Raw genomic sequence first — 24,375 nt, forward strand, 5'->3', positions numbered from 1 at the left:
TTTAATTTGGCAGTGGGAAGACACACAGTGCCCACGGTATAGCTGTGACTGGCCAGAGATGAAATCAGGAGAAAGAAGTGGTTGGCCTTCCACTAATGTTTGAATTGCAGCTGGTGTGATTAAATTGAGTTTAAAACTACTGTTCTAAACCAAGAACTTGCTCTGTAGTATAGAGTGAGTCTGGCTCTGTCTGCTGGGAACATCCCTGGAATGTGCCTGGGAGGGAATGAATGTTCTCTGTCTCCTGGAGGGCTGCTGGAATGGGCAATATCTTGGAGCACTTAGACCAGTGCCACTCCTGAGCTTTGGAGAACCTTCCTGCAGTCGTTCTTTAAAGACAAAGTGCACTGGGTTTGTGTATCTCAATCCAAGTTTCACAAGCACAAAATCTCTTTATTCTCAGCTGAAAAGTCCCTTGTCTGGTCTGACTCCAGTTGTGCAGTAGTATGTGTGTGTAAAGGCAGATATATTCTGTGCAGAAATAGGGTGGTGCAAGCATACAGTAGCATTCTAAAGGAGTGCAAACTTTAATTTTTTTCAGTGATAATGTCTACTGAGTCCTTACATATTATGTATTGTCTTTCTCACAGTCATACTTGATGGGGAATTTGGAAGACAGGGTGCTTGGAATATGAATTCCTTCAAATCCTCTCTTAAAGAGCAAATTGAAGAAGATTATCTGCCAGTTTTCTCTCCACCCCCCAAAATTGATTTATTTATGGGAAAACAAACACGTCAGTGTTCCACTGTGGACTGTATCACCACTTGATGTTTTATGTGCCTCAATTGTTGTGTTTTCAGATTGCAAGCCCCAAGGGGCAGGGACCATGTCTTCTTTTGTTTGCACAGCACTGAGCCTACTGTCACCACTCCATAAATAAGAAGTAATTATAGTGTAATGCACCCATGTATTTTGAAAGCTTGGATCTGCTCCTGTTGAAATCCAAGGAAATTTTTCCCCTCTTACTTCAGGGACAAAGGATAACATACTGTATTAACTAGCGGATTTTTTTACACTGGGGGAGAGTGTTTATGTGAGGAAAATGGACTCAAAAACTATAATGCATCCTTTTGATTATGTTAAATGAATATATAGGAGCTGTTGTGAATTACAAATACGGTTTCGAAAGATGATAACCAGTTTTCCAATGCTAACGACTTAGCTTATTAATGCGATAGTAAAATAAGAAATAGAACTGCTCCCAACTATGGAAAATTGTAATTAGAATGGAAAATTCCATCATTCTACTCAGTAGACACAAAGGCTTTTCTGAGTGCAAGGAGTGCAGAGAATGCTAGAACAAGAATGAGAAAGCTGTTTTGAGCTACCATGTAATCTGAAAGGCACACCATTTTTTTAATATATGTGAAACATACTTTAATGCAGAGACCTTGTGTGTTAAGGTTCTGCCTGAAGTGAAGTTTTACGGCCAATTTATAAGGTCTTGCAAACAGGAGTTTACAGTGGAAACAGTGACTCTTACCTTAATTGTAGCAATGTCAATAGCATTGCTGTAATGAGCATCTGGCTACATTCCATCTGTTGACCACACCAATGGGTTTTGTGCATCATAAAAGAAGTGTTTCCCCTCCATATTTGATTTTCCACATGTCAATCCCTCCTACATGCTGCAGTCCTCTCAGTTTATTGGAATCCCAACATGTGAGCTGTGTGAGATGGGTTTCTCCCATACAGAGACAGCCCAGCCCATGCAAGCCCCACGTTTTTTCAGCTGCCTGAGCTGCCCCTGGCACTTCCCCTCTGCCATCTAAGCCCAGTGCATGAACTTGGCTGGTGGTGCTGTCAGTGGTATGCAGCAAATTGGGTTATGGATTTGGAGAGAAGCAGCAGCACCATGCAGTAAATGCATGAGCTCTTGCAGCAGGAGAGCATGAGATGAGGTCAAAAGAAGGAATTTCATGTTTAGCACATAAGACTTGGCAGATATGGTGACTGGGATGTGCTTGGGGGCTGCTTACATGAGCATTTGTCCAAAACAAAAAACATTACAAAAATAAAATTGCATCATTTTAAAGTAATGCTTTTCAGTTCTAAGTCACCTCATTACTTCTTTAATCAAAATAATAATTGAATACATGTTCCTACTAAACTAGGTAAATAATTTGGAATAAAATGTATTTCATATGAAATACAAATCTTTTTGTATGAAACCCCAGATGTGCTTGTAAGGTTTCACAGCAATCCAAACAGCTGATTTTCTTCTTCAAAGGTATGTTCTGCTGTTACTTCAACTTCTGAGGGGTGATCTTTTCCAATATCAATGGTTCTTTCATCTCCCCCAAGGTGAGATGCTGTGAATACCCAAGCTGTTTAATGCAATGGCTCACTTTTAAGGTGTTCATGTTTGGGGCCTGGTACACTTATTCTAGGAGCAGAGACAGTTTGTAGTGACCTGCCTCTCTTACAGGCCTGTATCTGTGTCCTAATGTACACAACTTGGTTTCCTGGGCACAGGAGAGACAAAGAAGTGCTGTAACTACTTGGTGTCCTTGATTCCTGGTTTTGTCAGCATTCAATCCCCATGGCTTAGCAGATCACACCATCAGTTTCTCTCATATTTCTTCAAGGTGAGGGGAAGCTCTGTACAAATCTATAAATTCACCACCATGTCTCCCTTTAAATCCCTAATAATTATCCTTGAAGGGTATTCCCTTCTGTCTGACAGAAGAGGGTCAAGTGATGAGCAAAGCTGATAAACACTCTTTCAGATCAGGGCTGTATCTTCCTATTTATCTCACCTTTATTTGTTTCTTTATAATTTTATCTGAAGTTGTAAAAATTTGGACAAAAGGGACTGAAGTCCTTGAATGGATAATAGGTACAATTTTAATATAAATGACATTCTGAATGTTATGAGCTCTGTGATTTTGAATTTCCACTTTCAGTAAATATCAGGGCATCACAAATCTGGAGATATGCACTCAGGGAAGTTTATTGAAAGCAGTTCTATAAGTTAACAGTTCTTGGTCATTCTTGTGCAGATCTTTTCTTGAGGGAGAGAGAGGGTAGGGGAAATTTTACCCCACGATTTCTTAGGATTGTGACAGTCTTCAGAGAGCTGGGAAAGCTGTATCCTCACTCTTACAGCTGCATTCTCTTGCTCTGAAGCATGTGATTTCCTACCTTCCTTTAAAAGTTTCAATTATTGTGCTTCTGGCTGCATGGGACAAATAGAAACATCATCTGAATATCGAATATCTCTTCCAGAGCCCATCAGCCATCATTACCCAAGATACTTTTTTTTTTCTTTTTTTGTATGCATGTGTAACAATAATAGTCTTTCAAAAACTGTAAATTGCAGGGGGTCACTTAGTTTTGCTGTTTAGGCTTTTTGTCTCTGAGGGAGGGTTTTTTACTTGTTCATTGGAGTCTGCATTTTGTATGTTGTAGGCACCCTAAATGTTTGCTCACAACAGAAGCTAAGTCAGTCCTTATCTAATAAATCGTAGAAGGACTACCAATTTTTGAGATGTCAGAGAAGTACTATAATCACAGCTGTCCTTTTTACAGACAGGTGAATAATTTCCCAATGAAAGATGAGGACTCAGGAAAGGATCATTGAAACAAGAGGCTGAGCTTGGTCAGTTGAGGTTCCCAGTTCAGTGAGGTCCCTTGGCTTTGCTCTGTGCCCGCAGGTGTTCACTGTGCAGTCCTAGCTGAGCCATAAGTGTGTAGTTAAATTGCTGAGCATGTTGTTTAGTCCTGGATCATTTTGTGCCTCCTCTAAGCGATGTCTCCCACATCACTTAGGAGTGATTAGAATTTAGGAGTAGAATTAATTTTCTTTTTCAATTTGTATGTGCCTGCCCATAACTGCTGACAATGGCACTGAAAGTAAAGGGGCTAACCAGGCAAGTGCAGGGCATTGAGAAAGTTCATGAAAGAGTTCCACAGATCTTGGCTGATAATTTTCTTTGTAAACCAATCTGTGATTGTTGCTTTTGCTTTTGCCCTACATTTAGAAATAATAATTGATAAAAAGATATTCCAATGATCAAAAGCAGAATAGGAAAAAAGGGCATATATCTAATGTGCATCATATTGATTTATAAGATGTTTCATATGTTTAGAGAGAATTTAAAAACAGGATGTTGTTGTGTATAGTGGCTTTCATTTCCCTTGTTCTAAACATTTCCATGGTATTGTATTTGAGATATTTGGGTTCTTACTGTAACATACCTCATTCAAGTGTTGTTTGCTACCTGAACATCTCAGGTATACCAGTTCAAAGTTGGGTTATTTATTTATTTGCTTATTTTCCTTGATGTATTCAGAAAAGATAAGAATCCAAAGAATCAAAGACTTAGATGCTTATTTTCATAGCCAAAGGTTTTGGAATCTTTAAGGATGTATCTCTTGGAACAACAATAAAGAAATTTAATTTTATTGAAGCCAAAATATTTTTCAAATGTTGGTAATTAAATTGAATCCATAAAAAGGCTGGGATATTAATAACAAGGGTGGATACTTCAATATTAGGAGAGATGGCAGATTTCAAGATTCATGATAAGGAATGTGGTTTAAAACTGCCATAGTCATACCTTTAATCTACAAACTGTCAAGCCCTGCAGAACCAGGGCATGCCAGTGGGCTTTTTGTACTTCACTGTATTATAACAGAGGAAGCCACAGGGGTAGGAGACTTTTTCCAGTGATTTTTTGCAAAGTGAGAGCAGGAACAGAGAATGTGGAAATCAGAAATACACTCTTGCAGGAAGCAGAATTTAAAGGAGTCTGATGAGTGAAGGAAGAGTATAAATCAGACAAAACTATCAGTCATGTCTGTAGAAGAAAATGGGGGATGAAATGCTCAGAAGCACTCACAACATTCACAGACTGAAAATTGTAAATAGCCACTTAGGATGACTGGAAAACTGCAGTGGAACTGATTGCAGCATGCATTTCACACACACACAAAATTAATGGGGCAGATAAGAGAAATCTGCAGCTGGAGAGAATTGAACATCAAAAAATTGTGGATTCTGTAATTCTGAAACTTTCCCTTAAGATACACTGCTCCAACTATACAAAAAGTTCTGGATCTGTTGGAGGAATCACTTGAAGACACGTTGCATGTTATGCATGATGTCATGGGGTTCTTTATCAGTTGTTTTCTTGTGACTTTTACCATGAGGGGAATTACACAGGGCAGAGGACCTGGAGAATTTTGCTATAAAGAATGATTGATTGAACTTGCTCACATTGCTGTCCTCCAGGATTAAGACTTTTCTCTGGAAGCTCATGCACAAATGCATACCCAACACATTTTACACACCTGTTCATAGTTTTTATTACCCAGCATAAGAGCATTGTGATCAATTCTACACTTGTGGGTAGCTTTAATTTCACTTAAAATTAGCAGGAGGTCTGAGAATGTTCATAACACCATATTTAGATGACTGCTGCAGTCCCTTTCTTGTCTTAACAATTATAAACCTGAGAGCAAAATAGACTGTGTGTGTGTGAAACGGAGCAAGAGGAGTGAGGAGAGAGCTCCATTGCCCAGGTACAGCTTTGGAGGGGGAGGCAGACAGGGCAGTGTCTGACAGGGCAGTGTCTGACAGGGCAGTGTCCTCCCAAAGGAAAGGGAGCAGAGGTGGAGCCCAGCAGCCCCAGTTTGATCTGGTCTTGGACACTTGGTGTGTAGGATAAGGGACCTGCACAGGCATGACCGTGGAGAAAGTGATTGAAGGGCAGCCTTCTTCTCTCCAGGTAGATCTCTGCACAAGTTTGGGAGCATAATTTCTATCCCAGAATTAAAAAATAGTTGAATGCATTCCTAGTCAGTAGGAGATCAGTTTGTGGAATGAAGGGGCTTTGGTGGTGTAATATTTCAGCTGGGCTCTACCAGTGCTGAGGAGGTAATTACCACTGGTACTGTTTTCCAGGGTGACAACAGAGGGGGTCCAAAATGCTTTTTCTGTCTGATAATGTGCTTAACTAGCTTTCAATGAAGTTGCACATCATGGTTCATCGCCCTTGAATTTTTTTGAGGACCCTAAGTGACTGGTTTAGTGACTAGCAGCAATGTATCAGTGCAGATCAGCAGCAGATAATTTAGTCTGATCTTGTTTGATTTTATGGGTCTCCTAAAAACTTTGTTTCCACATACCAGCAGCTTAACAGACAGACATATGATTTCAAGCTGCTAAACTTCAAGGCTTGTTGTAGAAGGGGCAAGAATGCATGGTGGAGGAAAAAAGGGTGGAATTAATGCTGGGAAAGAATTTGACTCTGGCTTATACTCTGGTGCCTTTCATTTTTAGACACACTGAATATTATGCATTTCTGCATCTGTTTGTGGTAGAAAAAGGCAGAAATTAGATGACTAAATTTTAATAAATAAAAATGTTTTCATATGTATATGGTTTTCCATGGTACTCTAAAAGGAAAGGAAAAAGTTTTTACAATTCTAAATATAACTCAATATCTACAGGGATTCTTGAAGCTGGTATTTAAAAGTCACCTTTATAGAAATAAGGATGTATCTTTCAAATGCTTAATAAATACAGAATATCAGTGGACTTAGCTGGGCTTCCAGACTGTGTTGACCTTAAGGTGTAACTAAATGGATTAAAATGTAGTTTGGAATTTTTACCTTTGAAATGAGAAAACTCAAGGCTTTTGTGTTCTTACTTCATTCATACATTTAGAAAAACTCTTGTGCCTAAGTACTTTACAAAAAAGGGAGCACAAGGAAGATAAAACATGTTTGTATTTTCATGAAATGTCTTTGTCCTAAGAAATAAGGTGATACACTGGCTGAGTTCAACAGACATTATCCACAACTTTAGTTCGGTCAGCAAATAAATCTGATTTTTAAATATCTTATATTTTAATCTTAAAATTTTATGCTTAAAAATGACATTTATCTTTCAAATGTCTCTAATTCCCGTCACCACTTCTACTTACTTGTTTTTCTCTTATGGCAAGAATTCACATTCAATATAGTAAACAATAGCATTACTTTAATTTTAGGCAGGATTAATTTGAATCAAATTTAATGGTGGTGTGTGTGTGTAGAAGGAGCCAAAATACTGTAACAGAGATCTGTCTGGTATTAACCAGGGATTGCAGGGTCTCACTTTTATGTGCCTAAGAGCTTGATGTATTTATGGAGTGTAGGATAGTGGATAGTTTCCCTCTAGTTTTTTTACAGTTTGACAAGGTATTACTGGTACGAGCAGGTATTTCCTATATGCAGAGTAGGAAATACTGCTAATACAGTTAATAACCCACCTAACAGAGGAAAAAAAATGAAAAGGAAATGCTTTAAGGGCCCTCATGGTACACTGTAGTATTAAACTCATGGCAGCCTATGGCCTCCAAATAAAATCTTACAATTTGGCTGTGATGTCACTGGTCAATTGACTGTGGAGCAGTACTGATAGTGATATCACACCTATGAAAACTGGAATTCCTCCAGCTGGGTTTGGAGGTGTGATCTCCAATCCATCAATGGCAGCTGAGAGTCAACCATTACCTTTTACATCAAACCATAAAAGCAGGTTTTACCTTCTCTGCTGAAGCGTGAGGGTGTTGTGCAGGCAGCCCATTCTTTTTAGGTGCCATGTGTATAATTTATGCTTTATGTTCCTCTGTGAGCACTTTGATTGCATCTTCAATCATAATCAGTATTTGGTGTTAATTGCTGCTACTTATTTGTTCTCTTTCCAATAATTTTAAGCTTCACAAAATAAATTGTAAGGAGGAGAAATTATATTTTCATTTTGAAATTAAATTATGAAGACCTGTGCATGAATTATTTGGAATTTATTTATTTATTTGTATTGATCTGGTCTGTGACAAACTGTGTCCCTAATTTCACCATGGACACTAATATAGTTCAAAATATTAAAAGAAAAATCATTGTTATGATAGATTTAAATATATTTAATGAGCTGGCAGTGCTGTAGCCTGAAAGTGTTATATATTTGTTTTTATTCTATTGAATATATGGATGCAATAATTTTTATTTCTATCATTCTTAGGAAGAAGAATATCTAAATTGTGTAAATACATCACAACTTAAACCAATATGGGAAAATATAGAAATATATATATAAATATATAAAAAACTAAGTCAGTTAAATTTGTAAATGAGAATTTTAACTATATTTATTATTGTTCTGCTGAGTTTTAATAGAGTTTTTCAGCTACTTTAACATCATATTAAACAAGATTTTCCACATTTTTTTTTTATTTTGTAATTGCAGCACTTCAGAATTTTCTTTCTGACAGCAAGAAGAAATTAAATAAATCATTACATTAAAGCAGTAGTATGGGGTTTATTTATCTGCATTCTGTATTCCCAGTAACAGTTCTGCCTAGTTATCCTTTCTTCTTTTAAAGGTTGTCTGACCTTTCCCATAAAGAACTCCTTTCCTTTAGCTGATAATTTTATAAAATTACTTGGGACACTTGCCAAGTGAGGTATCTGTCTGAAGAGTTGATCCTCTGCACAAATGGTTCCAGGTGCTTAGCTGGAAAGTCTCAGCTATTTCCAACACAGAGAATAAAGAAAGAAAAAAAAAAAAAAAAAAGAAAAAAAAAACCAACCAAACAAAGCAACACACTTGTAAATAATATTTGTTTAAAAAGATTTATTGCTTCAACACGGTATTAATTTCATAGATATATTTTCTGTAGTCCAAGAAAATGTTTGTTAAATTTGGTTACTGTAGAAGAATTGTGCTTTCTGTGAGATTCTTAGGGAATTCATCTGCATAGGAAAGAAAGGATAAGTCAGCTATGGGGTGAGCTAGAGCTGAAGTACCTGTGCAAACAGGTGGGAATAATGGTTGGGGCTTCAGGAGAAAGGAGGAAGCTGCTAAATGCTGCAGGAGAGGGTGGGGAGATGGGAATTGGAGGAAAAAAATGATTGAAGGTGGAGGGAATATTGGAACTGACAGAGCAAAATCCCTCATGGTAGAGACTGGAGAGTCTGGAGAGATGAGGATAGATGCAAGTGGACCAAGCAGTGGACACTGCCAGTCAGGTAAATGGATGCAATAATGTCACAATAAAGGATGCCCTAGAAAAGCCTGAATAAATCATTGTTAGACCATGGATCAACCACCTTGGCTAGCTGGTCATAGGCTGATATTCCTTCTGGGCACTGAGCGAGGCAGGAGTCCTGGGAAAAGAAAAATAGGCAGAATTAAGGGCTGTATCATAACTAATGTCAAATAAGGTTCAAAATTCAAGCTGAAGAGATATCTTAGTTCTGGAACTTTTTGCATTTTGCTTGTTTTGACTCATAAGCTGATAATGTTGTTGTGCCATTACAATATTTTCTGTGTGTGGAGAACTTGTGAAGTAGATTGTATGCAAGATAAACTATGATGAATGTCTAGGCTTTAATTGTATCATGCAGTTAACATTAAGGTAGATAGAGGAAAGAAAGTAAGATCAGCTTCTCAGTATCTTTTTAATCAGTAAAATATTTATTTCTTCATCCCTGCAAGAGTTTAAATATATAGCAAAAGATCTGCTAATTAACAAAAGCTGTAATTTGTTTCATCTTCAATATGTATACCTGTATCAGTCATCTTGTAATATTTTAAATAATTGTTTTGTAATCAATTGCACTGTTCTGCTAAGACACTGTTTCTTTGAGTGAGCTGCATGGCCTGACAGCTTTTACAACAGAACCTAAATGTGTCAGCATTGGCAAATAGTTCTGACTTTTTTTTTTTAATCTACAACATAAAATCTTGAACTCGGAAAAGCAAAGTAAATAAAACAAATAGGCCAAAAGAGACAGCTGTGTGCTTTTGTGAGGAGAAACAGTAACAGAGGATAAATCAGAAAGCTGAGGATGACATGCTGCAAATAAACCTCAGTACATATGACAGTTCTCTGTTTAGGATTTTCTCATAAAAGTTCAAGGTATAAAAACTAAAAGGTGGGATAGATTACTGCCAGAATATCTGACTTTTCCTGCAGGCAACTTTTTGAGGCAATGGAAGTATTTAGTTTATCTAAATATGTAGAATTTATTGTCCAAGAAGACAAGGTCCATGCATGAGCAGTGTTTACAAAACAATGGATGTCAGACTCCACGATGGGGTTTTTATTTGACAGAATCTGCTCAGTGAGGTAGTACATGGAATAAACATGATGGAATGGAAGGGAATTCAAGAATCTTTTTTTTTTTGAGTCTGGTGCAGAAGTCTGAAATCTGTAGTAACCAGGAACCACAGCTTCTCTTCTGGAAAGTTAGAGAGTATTTGGTTATTCAGAAAACTGATGCCAAGGTGCTTGCCCTTGATTTGGGAATTCTGTGTGTTCACATAGGACATTATTTTCATGTCATCAGTGCAGCATTTTGCACTAAAAGAGAAGAGATATAAAGTGTAATACACTGCCAGCTATTTCATACATCTGCAAGTTCTGTTTGTACAGTTGGTTTTTTGGTTTTATTTTTCTGAATAATGAGATGAGCATTTTTTCCTAATGTAAGAAACCAAAGGTTTATCTTAACCATCAACTAAATTCTGGGATTAAAATCAGAAAATGTGTCTCTCTGGATTTCAGCAGAGGTTGACAAAATCTTAAGCAATGTTTTCCTCTTCACATTACCATTGTCACAGGCTCTGGAGGACCTGTTATTAAGACAAAAGCTATGTACATCTGTCTAAATCTTGTATTGTTAAAACCTGAAGTTCTTCTTGCCATATGATTCTTTTCAAAATTCTATGCAGATTAGATGCTGCTTAAACACTGTGTGCAGTACCACCTGGAAATATTGTTAAGTGCAATCAATGAGGGGAAAATCATCAGTGATGGTTACTTTGAATTCTGTAGAAATAATTAATTACTGATTTTTAAACTGGATTTTAAAAAAATCTATGTTTCTAAGGGGTTTTTTCCCATTAGTAGATATATATGGATTTAAACATAAAGATATGTTTAAATAAGGCTTTTAGTGTAAGAATAAAAAAATTAATGCCGCCTAAAAAAGCTTCAAAGTCAGTCTGTCAGGTTCTTTATGGCAATGAAGCTCTCACATTATCTTTTTAATGTTGAAATCAGTTCAAGTCACTGAAATTTCTTTAATGAACTTTAGGGCACATCTTCAAAGAAACCTGCAATTGAACCTGTGGAAAGGCCAATGCCTTTGAACTGTGGAAAAGAAGTTTATCCTAGATTAGCTTGATCTTTTAGTTTACTCTGCCTTCTAATCTAGTAAGAAAGATCTAAGCTTTAAAAATACCCCTGAACTGCAGTGACAACCTAAAAGTAGTGTCTTGTTAGGGAGAAATTCATTGCTTCCCTTAGCTATTGGCATTTTAAATTTAGAAGTTTGGCAAAGTTGTTTATTTTGTACTGTGAACACGACCACTCTGGGTCTCCCTAAACACTACATTTTCTTCATTTAAGAGATGTTTATTTGTTTCTTTGTTTATTTCTTTCACTAGTTACTACCTTATAAATTGGAAATTTAACTTCATTTTTGTTTTCATTCTCCCTCTAACATTTCAGTGTACTTCCATCTGGTTCAGTCTTTCATCACTCAAGTGTGGAACAATGTACCTTCAAATGTGAAAGAAATAACAAAATCTGGAACAAATTACAAAGTGATGGAGAGGGGAAATGCAGAGCTGTATGGAAATAAGTGCATTAATGCATAGGTTCTGATGCACATGAATCTGTTTTGAAAGACACTTTATTTTTAGTTTGAACTTCTGCTTTAAAATTTTACTGTAATGTGACATAACATTTGCTTGGGTGAATACTTGAGGAACTTTCAGTGGTAACAGTATTCTTTTTGATAGAAATTCCATTGGATTTCAGATTTTGTACTCTTTCCAGGTTACAATAAGAAAAACATGGAAGAGATTTTTAATAGAAAAGACCAACACTCAGTGGTTTGCAGCTGGCAATCTCAATGACTCTAGTGCTGCTTTTGTTTTATTAAATGGAACAGGTCAATTCACTATCAGAGCTGACTGTGTTCCTTCTCTGGCAAAAGTAAAAATACAGGTCTAACAAAAAAATAAATTAAATGACCAATAGTTTCTTCTTTTCAATCATTCTGTGAAATGACTTTTAACAACTGCCTCATTTTGGGGAATCAAGGAGGACAAGGATAGTTATCACTCAGCTGGGAAGGGAAAATGCACCTTTTGTCTACAGCACTGGCTTCCAGAAGTGACCTTATTCAATGTCTACTTTTAATTATAGATTAAGAAGCATTTACACTATGAAGAAAGTGCAGAAAGGCAGAATTAGGTAGGAAATCTTGTACAGTTGAAAGAAATCATGTTTATAAAACTGGATTTTTTAAAAGGAAAATATTGAAGGGAATAATATAAAATATAAAAAATTTGAGGGAACAGAGAAGAAATGAAAATTATGTTTATCCAGCTTATAAATTATGCTATATTGTCCTGTATTATATTTTTTTTAAAGTTAATTCCTTGACCTTTTAAGGTCAATGGGATTTTCACCACTGGCTTGATTGGTACAATTTCACCCTTCATCTGTGAGAAGCAGTTTCTGATTTTTATTACTATTTCAAAATGGTATCTTTCCTTTTCTTCTCTCACTCCAGTTTCCTAAGGATTTATAATCTTTTGCATCAAAAGGAAAATTTTTTCCTGGTACATACTGTACACTTGAAATCAAGTACCAGGCAAAAAGCTGGCTGACCTAATGGGCTGATTCCAGCAGAGCAGACGTTTTGAATCTGGACTTCTTAGTTATTGAGGGTACAGGATTTTGAATGCTTTTATCCTTTTATTGGTGAATGCACTAAAGTGCATGCAGACAGAGAATGTTAAATTGGCAGTCAGATAAACTTGTTAAAGCAGTGGGAGTTTTTCCTTTCTTTCTACGTGACTTTATCATCACAGTGGAGTTAAAAGGCAATTAGCCCTTCAGCTCTTTTCTGGCCAGTTTATTGGCATTTTACACACAACTGTTGAATAGACAGTGCCGTATTAAAAATTCCAATGAAGCTGGCCTGGGGATAACAGACTCTAAATTTCTGGTTAATGTAGGTTTCCTTGAGAGGAACTATTGCCAAAAAGCTCGGCTGAAATTATCTAAAAACAGTACCTATGCTGCATGTTGATGGAAAATTGTAGTAGTCTTGCTACATGCTGTGTTACATTTCCAGGGAAATATTTTTATAAAGAGTGTTTGATGAAAAAGTTTATTCCTTTAGTAATAACAGGCTACCCACTGTGTTACTTTAGGCAATGAACATGGTGAGTAGAACGAGACATTTTCATCATCAGAACAACAATCATACTTGCTTTGCATTTCTGTAATTTTCGTCTGAGGTCATTAAAACACTTTAAAAACAGGAATTACTTATTTTTTTCATTATATGAGAAGGTGGGAAATAGATTATTATGTCAAAGTTTTGACCAAATGTAAGCCAAATTTGTTTTGTTTTGGTTCTGTTTGTTTTGGGTTTTTTTCTGTTTAGGTTTTTTTTGTTGTTATTTCAGTGGGTTTAGATTTGTTAGGTATCAACGTGGGTTTTTTTCTCATTTCAGGGTAAATAGAAAATCAAACGTCTTTTGCAGTTCTTGCACCCCAAAGTATTAAGAACCAAAACCTGAATGTAATATTTTTCATGACTGAGGAGAATGAAGTATAAACACAAGACATATAAGCTCACTACTGGACAGTAAATTGGATTTTTCATTCCATTTTGGTTCTAATCTCATCTTACCAAAGAAAATAGAAAGTTTTTGATAGACGTGACTGAGACTATTATTGCATCCTAATGATGCATTCATTGCTTCTATTAATAAATTTATTTAGCTGAATTTTGTAGCTTATTTTAATTTACTGATGTTAGATCATGAGAAATCTATTGAGGTCTGTGAGTGTGATTGAGAGCCAGGGGGTAAAAACAAAGAGTAGATCTGTTTTTTAAGCTGACCATCTGCATTGCTCACACTGCTCCAAGCTGCACTGGGGAATCAGCAAAAAGGCTCCTTAGAAGTCCAGCTGATTTTTGGATCTCTTTCAAAGTAGGGAAGGAAAGCTGGTAGGTTTCAAGAATCAGAAATCTTATTTTCACTGTGTTTGGTTTGCATGACAACTCCAGAGAGCACTCAGATTTTGTTCAGAGAGCAAGTGATGGTTTTATGCTCCAGTGTGCCTTAACAATAAACAAAGCAAATCACAGTGCCTTCATTTGCTCAGGTATCTGTGTCAGAATGTCTTTCAGTGCACAGCACTGATTTGAAGTGATCCCCAATAGCAGCAGGTCTATTTAAAATGGTGTGTACATGTATTTGAACTCTGTTAAAAACTCAAACTTTGCTTCTGATACTCACAAGCTGTCATTGAAGTAATCTGTAACTTTTGTCTTTTAATACAGTAAATACATATTGCAAGACAACACAATGGTTTCATTAAATGGGTAGTAACGTTTAAATTGAAAGTCTGGAAGTTGGAAAGTGCCAGATTTAAATTAGCTGATATCATTAATTTTTTTAGGTATCCTTTTGGTTGCATGTTGCAGACTTTTCAGTTCCACAGCCATTTCCTGCCTTTTCTGTAGCACCTCACCTCTGTTCCACGCCTGCTCCCAATTGCACTGACTCCATTCTTGAGCTGCATTTTAAATGGGACAGTGACTGGGAGAGACAAGCAGTTGGGCAACTGAGCCCTATCCATGCTCTTGCTTCAGATTTCTTATGTGCTAAAAAACTGTGTAGCCCAAAATACAGGTATGATGTGAACTTCTATTTAATTCAGTCAGGGGCTGTCTGAGATACAGAGAGCACCCTCAGCAACTTCAGAGTGACAAAACCTCTGCCATGACGACAGGAGGAGTGTCTGCTCATCAGGAGCAAAACCAGGCTGAGGCAGGAGTGGTTCTGAGCTTTAGGCCACCTCTGACAGTCTTCTGCTGCCAGGAAAAAAGCAATTTTTTCACATCTACTTAGAGAGGAAAATACAAAATACAATTTTATTTTATAGCGATGTGTTGAATATAACATCTTGAAGTCTATGCAACTGTTTTTAAAATTGAGAAGGACTATAAAAACTGAAGAACTTTACACAAGTAACCCTAATACATCAGAGCAAATGAGGAAGACATCTGCAACAAAGACTTTTGAAACTGTGCCCAGTGTCTGTGCACCATCTTTTCCCACACAGATAATAATGCTCTTCTCCTATCACAAAGAAGAAAGTGCATTGTTAGTGCTCTAGGGAGATGCAGATATGGTGATGAGCAGCACAGGGAAGTCCTGGGAGCAAACAGCACTATAGCTTCAGGGAGATGCTTTGTAAAAGCAGAATTTTAAGAACTTGGGCAGTGCTGAAAGCAACTGAATTGTGTAAGGAACATTTGTCCTGTGGACAGAGTGACACAGAGCCTGGAGTGAAAAATAATGTGTGATCATTAGTTAGAAAGAGCCATAATTTATAGACACCAGGGGGCAGAATTAAGGTTGCAAGGACACCTATAAACCTGGCATTCCCAAGCAGAGGGCTATTTATGTTCAAATTCAAGCACACTTTTAAGTTTAAATATTTGAATGGTATAGAATTTGTTGCAAACAACGTTTTGTTTGTGGAAACAAAAACATTTAAATGCAGTTGGAAGAGAAGTGTGATTATTCGTTTGTTACAAATGTGAATTTAACTAAAAGCTAATTTAAATTAGTTTCAGCTAATGTCCAACACTTTATTGTTTGGGCATAAATTAGTCCAGCTTTCTAAAGGAAAAACATCAAACAAATCCATTCTTGAGGTTAGGCCTCTTTTTCTTACTTTCTGAACTGCAGAAAACACTGTAGATAACTGCAGCTTTTTATTTCCAACCTGACCTTCCACGTTCTGAAACTAATTTGCCATACTGCTTCTCAAAGTCTGCTCAAGGACTTCCTTTAGCAGAGTAATGTGGTTCTTATTAAGCACATCCTATAAGACCCAGGAGGATTGCATGCAAAGAAAATAAGACGGAAACACAAATGAATTTCCATCCTCCAGTCAGATATATGATATTGATGACCAGGATGCATATGAAGGATATTGAAAAGGAGACAAAGAAAAAGAATTAAAGCAAATGTCTGACAAATTGGCTGTCTTCAGATGCAAGGATGACAAGTGGTCTGTGCAGCTCAGCGGAGGACACGGAGGCATCAAGCCAAATTGTTATGTAGTCAACAAGTCTCTTTGAATCACATGGTTATGTGTAACCTCTCTTTTAAATAAGGCCTCAATTTAAATTACATCATCATGAAAGACTTAAAAGCCATGAAGTTCTATGTGTAAGCTGATCATTTTGCTTAACTCCAAATGTTGCTTTTCAGAGTTACGAATTTTACACTTTTACAGGAATAATGAGATATTCTGTTAAAGTGGAACTTCTTTCAGGTATTATTTCCCTAATTTTTAAGTAGATGCCCCAAATACAAATAATTGTGAAAACAGGAGCTTTAACTTCAAATCAGTTTCCTCCTTAATTTATTTTTCAGCAAGGTGACAAAATAATTTCATGCTAGCATAATTTGATGGAAAAATGCACTGAAATAGCTTCAGTGTACTATAATCTCTATAACTTGTGATGTTCTCATTCCAATGTAGCTAAATATAGATTTCAGAGGTTTTACAAGGTTAATGAGGAATCTTTACCCTCTTTACACATCTCAGTGCAAGTGTAATTTAGTGAATTGCCTCCAGAATTATCACTACTTTTTAATTTCATTCTTCGACAAGACGCAGAATTTGGGTAATCAGAATTGCAATATGATTTTCCTATTAAACTGTTTTAAATCTGATATTTTCACCATGACTAATCCATGAAATTTGTCAACTTTGTCTGTGATTTACACAAGCTCTATTTATAAAGAGAACTTGTTTGAGTCCTAAGGCATGGAATATTATTTCCCAGCATGCTTTTAGTGACTTTTTACTAACAAGTATAAACAAAATGTGCTCATTGACTATATTATTATTTCAAGATCAGGAGGTAAAACATGAGGAATGTTGAAGAGTATATTCCCTGCAGCAGTGTATATTAGTCTTAAGCCATTAAGAAGAAAATAGCCTATCATATCAGAGTTGGTAAGGATGGTTGTGATCATGAAGTTTACCTAAAATAATTGGATAACTTGCTTGTAGATTAAAAACATATGTGATTCTTGTATGTCTTTATGCTGAGGCTTTAGAATTAATTGCTGTCAGCATAAACCAGACCAAACAAAAATAGATTTGCATCAATTCTTTGTAATGGGGGAAAAAGAAAGGCTTGAATGACAGTGAAGATAATTTTGTTTTGTATTTGAGGGGAAATGGCTACACAATGTTCACATACAGGAGTGCCATTTACTATATATGGAAAAGAATAAAGATCCTTTATGTAAATGTAATAACAGGCAAGTAATACCTTCAAAGGAAAGAAAAAGTCTCTTGGGTACAGAAAGTTCGTCTGCTCCAGCTGTCCTCTCTCACTTGTTGGGGGAAGACATTTGGGGAAAGGCCAAAACACAGATATTCACAAAGCATCCAGTTTTTAGCTCAGCACAATGTCTTAATCTTTGACTGAGCTGCTCTGCTCTGTACCAAGCTGTAGATGTGCAGCACAGCCATGCATGCAGAGAGGTCCCAGTGCAGTGGGATGAGAACAGGAGCAGTCTGGGCTGCAGCCACAGCTCTGCAGCTCAGGGAGAAGCAGCATCGCCTCCTCTCCCAGCTGAGAGGGGCTGGAGCAGGAACTGCTGGGTGCTGTGGCTGTCTCCACATCATTTCAAATTCCTGATTACATGGTTTTCTGAAAGATCTGCGCAAATCACACACGTTGGGCTGACAGATGGCCAGGTTGTTCCAAGATCTGTAGGCTGGAGCCAGAGAGCACAAGCTCGGCCTCTCTGCAGTCTGGTTTTTCTCCAGCAGAAATGGCTGCAGATTATGTACAGTAATTTCACGACTATAAGGCACACCCTTTTGACTAAAATTTTCCCTCGAACCCGGAAGTGCGCCTTATAGTCCGGTGCGCCATATCTGATGTACAAAGCGGCAAAATTTGCCAAACCGGAAGTGTGAGCTGAGAGCCGTGGGGGGAGCCGGAAGTGCCACAGCAGCCGGCTGGGGGCGGGCCCGGAGGCCCGCGGCACTGCCCCTGCCGGGTGGAGGCGGGCCAGGGGGCCCGAGGCACCGCCCCTCTCCGGTCCAGGCAGTCCTGGGGCCCCATGGCTGCCGGGTGAATGTGGGCTAGGGAGGCCGCGGCGCCCGCCTTCCCGGGTCCAGGCAGTCTCGGGAGCCCATGGCTGCCAGGTGAATGTGGGCTAGGGGGGCCGCGGCACCCCCATTCCCGGGTGGAAGTAGTCCCGGGAGCCTACGGCTGCCAGATGAAGGTGGGCTAGGGGGTCGGCGGCAACCCCGCTCCTGGGTCCAGGCAGTCCCGGGGAGCCATGGCTTCCGCGTGAATGCGGGCTAGGGGCGCCGCGGCACCCCCCTTCCCAGGTGGAAGCAGTCCCAGGGGCCCATGGCTGCCGGGTCCAGGGTGGCTCGGTGGCTCGCGGCACCGCCCCTACCGGGTGGAGGCGGCCCCGGGGGCCAATGGCTGCCGGGTGGAGGCAGGGCCTCGGCCAGCAACCCCACGGGGTGAGCTGGGGGCGGGGCCTCACTGCAAAAAAAAAGTGCGCCTTATAGTTGTGAAATTACTGTACATGTCCCTTGAGTTATCAAAATACAGACATCCTCTCGTGGTCCCTGTGGTGTGAAATTCCCCCTTTGTGGTCAGGTCATAGGAGAGCTCCTGGCCACGAGGAGAAAGGTCAGGAATAAACACAGTGTCCTCAGGTGTCTTCTGCCAGTGCCGTGGTGTTCTTATGTGATTGCCCAGGCCATGGCAGGAGTTCTGTGCCCTGGTGCTTCTGCTGGGCTTTCTCTCTGTCCTGCTTCCTTAATCACTGTAGCTCATGTTCTCAAAGGCCCAACTTCTCTTAATCTCATTTCTGAATGAAAACAGTCAACTGCCAAAATTCTTATTTCAGTGTCCTAACAGTCCAGGGGAAGTTTGATTTCTACTCCAGGCTGGAATCTGACCTCAGAATTACAATTTATTTCAGACTTGCAAAAGTATTTAGCCCAAAAGGATATTTTGTGGAGAACAGAGAAGAACTTGGGGTAGACAGATGAATGTTTTACACTTCCCTACCTAAAAAGAAATTAAATAAATTTTCTTTTAATTGCTCATAACATAAAATGGAAAATAACTGGAATCTCAGCCTTTTAGAAGATATTTTTAAAATAGTGGAAGTGAAAAATAGGTACTTAGAATTAAAGTCTGATTTAATATAATACCATAAAATTTAGAAACCAAAGTGATTTATTGATCATCTTACTTTAGTATCTCAATGTCTCCTTACAAATGCAACTGTTCCCTTCAGAGCCTCAAAATTTGTCTAATACTGTTGATATATGCAATTTATGAATAACCAGTGGGGCTACATGGATTTTGTTATTCTTTCTGGATATCCTAGATATTTGGAACTAATATTTTTATGTGTATTATCCTAATGTAAACAGAATTGCTTGGGATACACTTGAAGCTGCATCAAACTACGAAAGCTCTTTGTTTAATCTGTTTACTGAATAATTGAACAAAGACTCCTGTATTTTCTACATTTAGGCTTTTAAAATTATTATCTTTATGTTTTAAAGAATTCTGCTCTATGTGGTTAACGTGACGTGTTTGTATAAGAAAAAACGCTCTCCTGTGTAAATGAGGTCTACAGAATCTGCTTAAATATTTGTTGCTTATGAAAGTTCTACAGCGAGGCCTTTTCCTCAGGCATACATTTATCAGCTGAAATCTCGATTGTTTTGCCTGTATTATGTCACTCACGTCTGGCAAGAACAGCATCCTGCTGTTTGTGAAGCTGACCTCCTGCTGCTGCTTAGCCACTTGTAGGATTCTATCCCAATTCCTCTAATCCACTCTGTTTCAATAGCACCATATTTGGGCTCCTTCACAGATTCTTTTGCTGCTCTGTTTGGGATGCTCTATGAGCTGAATTAGAATTTTAATGTTCCGTTCAAAACAGAAGGAACCTTTTTTGTTAAATGAGAATATAAGGAATAATCTCCTCCAGTCCCTTGGACAGAATCTCTACACATGCTCTGTATTATTTTCCTTCAAACTTTTGTCCAGAAGTTTGGGGCACTATTTCAATATATTGGTTTACTTTGTGTAAAACAGATCCAATTTGAGGTTTTATGTTGCAATAAGGCCTGCTACCATCCTAAATTGTTTCTTTCCTGTTGTAACTCCTCATTCAGAGTTCACTGCTCCTTGTTTCCATTATGTCAAGGGTTTACTGAAATCTTTTCAAGCTCCTTGTGCAAGTCAGGCCTAATTAAAGCAGAGAACTGAAAGGACTCCAAAAATGGTGTTAAAAACGACACCAAAGCACAAAGTGCACTGTAGGTATTTTTGCCAACCTTTCAAGAAGTCAGGAAAGATTTTCATATGTTTTTCCTGTATCTATTTTCTGAACCCCACATGAAACAAGATTTAGACAAAACAACTTAAGGCTTGTTTGGTATATGTAAGTATGTATGCATATATATATATGGAGTATATGTATAGATATATATAGGGAGTATTTATATATATGTGGTCTGTCCCTTCACACCTCAGCCTATTAACTTTACTGGATCTATTTGTGGTCAATATAGCAATCGACAAAAACAGGATAGCAGAACATGATCCTTTTCAATGTAGAGCTCCCGGGGCTTTAAGAATTATTCTTTAGAGAACAGGATTTAGTTTACTGAAGAATAAACATGTGGTTAAATGATGATGCTAATTTTAATCTTTGAACAAGTTCTTTGGGCACAATGTAATGTGTGAGTCTCTCCTGTACAGTTTGAGAAACCTTCAGTGCAGTATATAGAGTTTACCTAAGCATTTAAAGAGAAAAATTATATTATTGAGGTGAAACATATTTCAACAATTTCATCAAGTGTCTCTCACTTGTACCAAACTTCCCTCTCTGAAAAATTAATTTTAGAGCATGTACCATGTTTACTTCAGCTGCAACTTTCTGCAGTCCAAAGTTCCCTCTCAGCTGGATCATCATCATCATCAGAAGCCACTTGGTGCCAAGACCTGCTGAGAATCCCTGTGAAGGGATCAGGGATGCGGATGGAAACTGGAAAAGACAACAGCGACAGCAATTTGATATAATGATAAACTTTACAGCTAGAAATGGAACAGAGAAGATAATGAAGAAAACAGGGGGGAAGAAAGACCTCAGAAGAGGAGGTGAAACAGGGATAGAGGCAGTGAAGTATGGGAGGAAGCAGAGGAAACAATACTGAAAAAAGAAGTGGAACAAAGAAAACATATTATTTGGTCTCCTTTCTTGCATTTAGCAAGTAATGTCTATATATGATTTGTTCACAAATGTGTTAACATTTCTTATGGTGGCAACATAGAAGAAGGATGTTTAACAGCTTTTATCAAGGGATTTGATCTATGGACTCCAAAATGAAGAGGTTTGTGATTCCTCCATGCAGTATCAGTGTGAAGACTTGAGGTTCTACTGCTCCTTCTCTGTTTGTACTTTAAAATTAATTGAAAGCCTCATTGTTTTGTTTAAACTGTGAAAGCTTCCAAGGTCAATGAGTGAGGTAATTGACCTGCCTGTTGTAGGACAAAAATATGTATGTTAAATTGCATAATTAGTTTTAATTACATAATTATGGTGTTTAATATAGGGGGGGTCAAAGGTTACTATTACATTTAGAAGTCATGGCAAGAAACACAAAAATAAGCAACATAGTTTAATTCTGTGTTTCTTTGGGTTTTAAAAAAAGGGGTCCACTGTGATCTATCCTTGACCTTGGATATTTGATGATTATAGCAAATAATATATTGCTGTTACCCTTTTTGAAACCATAGAGACACCTTTGTAAATGACTAAGGGACTTTACCAAAGACTTCATTTAGGTTCAGAGTACACAAAAGTTAATCAGCAGTGGGAACTCAACTGACAGCAATTTAATCTGATTGGGTAAGGTAATTACATGATTACCAAGAGTGTTTATATATGGACAAGGATATTTTTATTGGAAAAAATCCTAATTGCTTTCTTACTGAGAAGAGAAAAAAACAAACAAATTTGTTGTCGCAGGTTAAGAGGACATCCTTCGTTCCTTGAAATAGCTGCTTTTCATATTTCAGTGTCAAAATGAACACATAATTCTTTGCAAATTTGTGCTGGGATTATGTTAGGAGGTCCTCTGTTTCTGAACTTGAAATAATGCCATCAATATCTTGTTTCATTTAAGCAGCTCATTGCTTATACATCAATTGTATGATAGCCTAAAGATGTCATGATGCTTGTAATTAATTATCTCTTTTACTGTGTGTAAACACTGTTGCTTAAATACAAGTTGATTTCACCAAACTTAAAGCTAAAGATCCATTATACTAATGGATATTTCTGGGAAGGAGGGCAGTATTTGTTTTTCCATGATGGTAAAAAAAAACAAACCAGAAGGCACCATGTAAAAGATAGGTAGATAAAAGATGGTGTTCCTAAATGCTGGAAGAAAAGGTATCATTCAAGTTCTCTGAATGGTCCTTTAGAAAATGTTCTTTCATTCTATTGACATAGAAGGGAGTGTTGGGAGATGTATCTTCATTAACAAACATTAACGAAGAGCACTGCAGAGTATAATCCATTTGGATGATAAATATTGGCTTGCTCCAAAACTTGTTTAAGGAATGGGCTGGGCCTGGCCCTGGCACTTTGTAGGGCTATGTCTAAAGCTAGATGCCAAAAAAAAAAAAAAATTAACACTTAAAAGAGTAACTTCATACCACAGCAGTAACTTTTGAGCACATTCTGCCAGTGGAAATGGGATGCAATCCTCTCAAGACTGACTTCTAAGGAATTGAAAAGTTAATGAACTATAGGTTAAACAAGAAATACATGAATTTTTGAAATTAAATATAAAATTATGGAAAGAAATTCTGTGATATATTCCATGTTATAAAAATTACATGTTCTCCCTTTTGCTAATTTTTCCCTTATAAGTGCTTTAGAAAATATTACAATTTTGAATTGTTTTTCTAAACCAGATGATCCAGTCACTGTTGGAGGCACATAGCCACGGCAAAATCTCATGCTGTACATTGATCACCTGTCCAACCTTTGCCTAGAGTGTGATCCCCAGTTCCTTCAAGAGATCCATCTTTACCTGTCTATAAAGAAGAAGAGGAGGAGGGAGACATCTGGGATATTCAAGTATCAAAGTTTAACACCAGAGCAGGTCGAATCTTGATTTATATTATTCTCTATATGTGTTGCTAGTTTTGACTTGGGTATTTGGCTGGAGATGTTTTCAGTGATTGTGTAGTATGGGTGGAAGTTGCTCCAGTGTTAAAGCGTTTTCGTTCGGACTGCTCGCTTGCTGAAACTGCACATGCATTTTTCAGAGTTCTGTGGTGTGAAATTGAACCCAAAGTCACTCTGCTGTTGAGGAAGCTGGCTAATACTGAGCATGCCTGGAGTCTGTACCATGTGCTGACCACAGAGACCGAGATGTGGCAGCTTGTTTAAAACTGTTCAGCCCACTCTAGCTGGACCATTCTGTATTTAGCACACAACCAAATCCAGGTCCCCCGCCAGTGTGATCGTGTTTGTTCACTTGTTCAACTTTCTTCTTACTGCTCCTCTTCCCTTTGCAAGAGGATTTTGATATCCCCCAAAAGCCAAGGTTTCATTTACTGTCCTAAGGACTGCCCCTTCAGGAGTGTAGCACAGCCCACACACAAACCTGGAATATGTCCAACTTGTTCTTTGAGCAGAATGTGAACCCCTGACCTCCTGGGCCTCCGGCAAGAGTGCTGCCTACTGAGCCACCAATACCCAGGCCATCAATAAGTTTTAAATGCCAGTTGCAGACTTCACAGAGATAATGACTTCAGTGTGTAAAGGTTTTGTTGTGGAGGCTGCAGTCTCACACATGGCGTGACAGAGTAAATATGCTAAAACCATAGAGAGCCCTTGCATAACTCGCCTTGATATAACAGTTTTTGTAATATGTTTCAAGGCATGGAATATTATTTAAAGGGACCCTGTTATGTAGGCTTAGGCCCAAAATGAAGCTATTATGAAAAGAATGTTTAGCAAAACCAGAAATATGTCCATGAAATTGTTGGAGTGGGAATTTCAGGGTAACCTTGCTTGGATTTAAAGTTGCCTGCATGACATTGCACTGTTGTGCTAGGGAATGAGAACCAGCAAATGAAAATACTGTTAAGTGAGAATCAGAAACTGGGCAGAATAAAGATGTTAGAAGGCTATTACTATTGTTATAACTTCTTTAAAATCTTACCTCATCCTGAGAAAGATG

General features: G+C 37.9%; 1 protein-coding gene across 11 annotated transcripts in view; it reads left to right on the forward strand.

The window, feature by feature from the left end:
• ERC2 (ELKS/RAB6-interacting/CAST family member 2) overlaps positions 1–24,375 on the forward strand; it is a 413,636-nt gene that overhangs the window by 331,788 nt on the left and 57,473 nt on the right. For 10 of the 11 annotated variants that reach the window (XR_004419294.2, XR_004419295.2, XR_004419300.2 and 7 more), the window contains one exon: positions 23,099–23,289. The exons of the other annotated variant lie outside the window; for it this stretch is intronic. The gene's annotated coding sequence lies outside the window, so the exon portion shown is untranslated. The remainder of the gene's footprint in view (positions 1–23,098; positions 23,290–24,375) is intronic. 11 annotated transcript variants of the gene reach the window in all.

This window comes from Catharus ustulatus, chromosome 13 (genome assembly GCF_009819885.2).
Source record: "Catharus ustulatus isolate bCatUst1 chromosome 13, bCatUst1.pri.v2, whole genome shotgun sequence".
Taxonomy (NCBI): Eukaryota; Metazoa; Chordata; class Aves; order Passeriformes; family Turdidae; genus Catharus; species Catharus ustulatus.